This window comes from Cebidichthys violaceus, unplaced genomic scaffold (assembly GCF_023349555.1).
Source record: "Cebidichthys violaceus isolate CVI_PGR_0920_01 unplaced genomic scaffold, fCebVio1.0.p SCAF_2, whole genome shotgun sequence".
NCBI lineage: Eukaryota > Metazoa > Chordata > Actinopteri > Perciformes > Stichaeidae > Cebidichthys > Cebidichthys violaceus.
Genome location: NW_027176372.1, coordinates 10,652,239 through 10,656,960, shown reverse-complemented (window position 1 = coordinate 10,656,960; position 4,722 = coordinate 10,652,239). Strand labels below are relative to the sequence as shown.

At 48.8% G+C, this 4,722-nt stretch overlaps 1 protein-coding gene across 1 annotated transcript in view; it reads left to right on the top strand.

Annotated features, from left to right (window-relative positions):
- The first annotated feature begins 1,753 nt into the window (after positions 1-1,753).
- tenm1 (teneurin transmembrane protein 1) overlaps positions 1,754-4,722 on the top strand; it is a 163,208-nt gene continuing 160,239 nt past the window's right edge. The window contains 1 exon segment of the mRNA XM_068714351.1: positions 1,754-1,766. The gene's annotated coding sequence lies outside the window, so the exon portion shown is untranslated.

Below are 4,722 nucleotides of genomic sequence, written 5' to 3'. Positions count from 1 at the left end.
TAAAAGATGTACACACATACCGCCGTGCTGTGTGGGGGGATAGAGCGAGACAGACAGAGAGGCAGATAGACTGGAGCAGCTGTCAAAATGGTTGTTTGTAGCCCCGCGCGTACTGCGCTTTGGGAAAATAATAAACTGCAATCATTAGAACCCCTGTCATTCACAAGTTGTTTGTACCATCAGCTGCTGGATGTGAGTAATCCCCCCCCCCCCCCCCCCCCCAGCGCCAATGCATCGCACATACAGAGCACACAGGGTCAGAGTCATTAGGTGGATCACTTAGCAAAGCAGACATTATGAGCTTATCTGCAGGTGTTGCCGCAAACCAGGCCCACTGCAGCAGTAAATTACCATTACTAATAAACACCATTTTTTTTTGCCATGTGGGCCTCTATTAGTTTACTCCCAATCGGCAGCCTCTGTACTACTTTTACACAATCTGTTCGCTGTGTGAACTCGGGGGAATTGAGAATGAGGTGCACCTTTTTGGTTTTACTGTCCTATCTACGAAGACATTAGGGATGTTCTCTTTAGTAAAAAAAAATACTTCCATTTATGTTGATTTTCTTTTGCCGGATGACTATGAAAAACTTGAGCTGTGCTTCAAGAAAAGGAACCTTTTTTAGGGCCTGAGAAAGGCATGAATGTTTGGTTTTGTTAATTTGTAACTGAGTGGAACTTAATTAAATGTGTGTCCACTGCAGCTGTATTTTTGGTGTCTTAGAAACCAGTGAGGATTGGACATATCATGTGCATGACACAAAATAAAGACCTGTCTGTCTATCTGTCTGTCTGTCTGTCTGTCTATCTATCTATCTATCTGTCTGTCTGTCTGTCTGTCTGTCTGTCTGTCTATCTGTCTGTCTGTCCGTCCGTCTGTCTATCTATCTGTCTATCTGTCTATCTGTCTATCTATCTATCTATCTATCTATCTATCTATCTATCTATCTATAGTGTAATTTGTTTGCCCTCAGGCCTGTTGCTCATGGAATTAATTATTCTTTTTTTAGGTTTGGATATATGCATCTGAAAGGTTACCAAAGCAGAAAGAAAACCGCCAAACTTCCAACCAGTGTGGCTCTATTCATGAGTCAGCATTCCGGCACGGGACAACAGTGCGGCCATACGGCATCACCTGAAGGAGTCTAACCAGACGACCTCCCGACGCGACGGGAGCCTGCGCGTGTTTTTGTGTCTGTGCACCGGTCTGTGCTGCCACACCCCCTTCTCCTCGGCTGCGGTGGTATGATCCAGGGAGCGCTGTTATAGCGGCAGCACGAGCAGCCTCGCCAGCAACAGCATCAACCCATCAGCTTTTCGTCGGGTTCAACTGCGGCTAAACGCACCGCGCCGGGCTCCCCTCCTCCTTGTCACCGTTGCACGGCACGGCACGGCACGGCACGGCACGGCGGAGCTGGCTCGCGCGCGCATCCCCCTTCTGCGAGGAGATCCTTTCACCCCTTCCGCGCGGACATCGTTTTTCGTCGTCCTCCATCGGCATTCGAGAGCGAGCCGCATCAGCATCAGCACCGCCGCCTCGAAACCAGAACAGAAAGAGAGGAAGAGAGAGAGAGAGGAAGAGAGAGAGGTGTTTCAGCCACATTTTTTTGTTTTTTGTTTTATCACAGGAGCACAGCGTCTCAAGTCCAAGCTCTACCGAAGGGGGGGAGATTGCGCAGTCTTCAGCATTTGCAGGGCTCTTATTAGCGCGGAGTCGGGCTAAAAAAAAAAGAAGAAGAAGAAGAGGAATGGCTTACGTCGGAAAGGTAAGCGCCACGTTCACATTCTGGGCCTCTCTTGAGCGGGGCTCGGTATCAGGCTACAATGCTGCTTCGACTAAACGAGGCTCGGGTGCTGAGACAACGTGAGTTCAGGTTATTACCAGCTGTTCAGATGGGCTCGGTGCATACGGCCCGTGTTTGCGTGTGTGTGTGTGTGTGTGTGTGTGTGTGTGTGTGTGTGTGTGTGTGTGTGTGTGTGAAATAAGAGAAGCAGACGGAGAGGTAGAGAGTGGTGCGGTTTTTAATGAAAATCAGTGCGCCTCCTTTTGAAGTGTATTGCCGACTTTGCGCTGTCTGTTTGACAAGCGGTCTGAATAATGACAGTTCAGGTGCGGAACAGCGGGCAGCCGCGCTCCGCTTCATGTGTGCGAGCATCGTTTTGCAGCCTTGAGTTGTTTTGCTCTCAGCTGTGGCTCGTCCACTCCATCTCCGTCAGCACGGAGGTACAGCCTAATGATGCCAGCAGGGCCACCGGAGATCCAGTGTGGGGAGGGGACGGGGGGACGGGGGGTATATAGATCCCTCTGACGCGTAACCCTTTCTGTCCCCCCCCCCCCCCCCCCCTGTATACCATCACCAGCACTGTACACAGAGAGGTCCAACAGGCACGTCGGGACACGTTTCCAACACCGTTGACACCCGCTTTTCGCTCTTCACACGAACGTCTGTCCGTCCACGCGCGTGAACTTTACCTCATGCTGGTGGACTGGTGAAAGCCATCCCTTTACATTTTTTCCCCCTCACGCTGGTGTTTGGAACTGTGTGAGGGCAAAATAATCAACGAGCAGCCGATGCATTTTGATAAATCATAATTATTGTGAAGGCAGGGGAAAATTGCACCGGGATGGGATATGCTCCGATAGATTTAAATTTAGACCTCCTCACTCCTCTCCTTCACACTGGATTATGAATAATTGCTCGGAGTAAACCGCTCAAGGCATATTCCCAATAAATAAATAATTGCGTAAGCAGAACAAAATAAATAAATAACAAATATTTCTGAGTAATTGTCTAAATATATATTCTCCCATTAGGGAGGGACTCTCGGAGAGTGTTCCCTGTACTTTTCCGGCACGGTTTGTTAAATCTCGCTCTGCTCGAGGAGGGGAGAGGAGCTGCGTATCCTGCAATTTGAAAATGCAAATGCATCGAAATCAGAACTGCAATTTGTCAATATGTCTAATGCATAGATCTAATGCACTGCTCCTCCAGCCACCGTGCACATCTTTCAGCATTGACGCATGGCCTGTTCCACCCATGCAGGCATTACTACACATCGTTCCCCCAAATAAGGGGCTTTATAGTACAAGACCTGTAGTCGAGTGGATGCAGGGTGTTACATTGGCCCCTTATACCTGACGCCGCTCACAGCGATGCTTCGGCCTCCGTCCTCAAGCCGTGATGATAAAAAACCGAGGCGGTCTGTCTTCGGTCCCTCGTGATTAATAGAGAGCATCTGTGCATGGAGGTTAGGACACCCCCCCCACACACACACAGGTCCGTCTGTGCCTTTGTCACACTCACACACACACATCACGCACACTTTGATTGTAATTCTACATCCATTTCTCCCACGTGCTGCTCTACTGTATGTGTTGATGGGCCGTGTGTGTGTGTGTGTGTGTGTGTGTGTGTGTGTGTGTTGTCCACATGTGGATTTTTTAAGGGTCTGCTGCACTGGAGGTGGTGGTGGTGTGAACGGGTGAGTAAGAGCACATTTGAAATGGCACGCCCATTTCGGCGACGCCTTTCACAATCAAGAGGACAGGCCTTTGAATTGAAATGTCACTCAGCCAATTAGACGTTGGCATTTCTGTCAGTCAGTCAAGCAGCTAGCCACATGGCGAATCAATATTGCATAATAAAGAATAATCTAGATATTCAGGGTTTTTACATTTCCACTCTAGCCAAGTGCCAATGCGCTCCGGTTTGCCCCCCCTCCCCCTTCCTCGGCACTAGTTTGCGGTTGGCGGTCGCCACCATCGTCATTATCTCTCAGCTGTTGCATGCTCACTTTCTAATTCGCAGGCTTGTTGGTGGTGCGTTAAGCTCCTCTTGCTTGGGAGCCCCGTTATAATTCCAGTGCAACTTCCTGACAATTCAGGCCCGGAAGACTGTTGTTCTGCTGTCCGCAGATCCCCATTGTCCTGAGTCAAGAAACCACTACACACACACACACACACACACACAACACACACACACACACACACACACACACACACTCTTACAATCTTCACTTGAGTCTAAAAATTTGTGTTTTTTTTCTCTCTGAGATTTGAGTGATATTGTGTGGCCTTTGTTAGCACAGTGCTGTGCGAGACAGCGGGGGAGTTCTTTTTGTTATCCAGGACCTGCATTATTTATGAATTTTCATTCCAGGAATGCAGAAGCCCTGGCACTGTAATGCTCCTTTTTCTCCCATGGAATCGCTCACACACACACACTTCCCTTTCCCACAAGTTTCGCTGCCAAACTAAATTTCCTTAATAAATCGGGGGGTCATGAATTAGTGAGAGGACAATGCCAAGTGCATCAGGGCTTGTTTATAATATTGAGTATAACACTTTAGTGCTGCAGTCAGAGTTCAAGCTCGCAGGCAATGTGAGGTCCAGTGGGAGCTTTTGTCCCCCCCCTCTCTCTCTCCCTCTCTCCTCCTCTCTCCCCTCTCTCTCTCTCTCCCTCTCTCCCTCTCTCCCTCCATCATGTGGTAAGAATGTAATTGCCAGAAAAGCATAATATCTGTCAGTGTTTGCCACCCTGCTGATCATTTCAAAGTGAAAGAACCCGAGCCGGTCGTGTAAACAGACTGCTGGACCACTAGATTTTCCTCACGCACACACACACACACACACACACACACACACCACACACACACCACGTTCAGTCACTTGTACATGTAACCATGTACAACTTCAAATATTTACCTTCTTGCTGCAATACT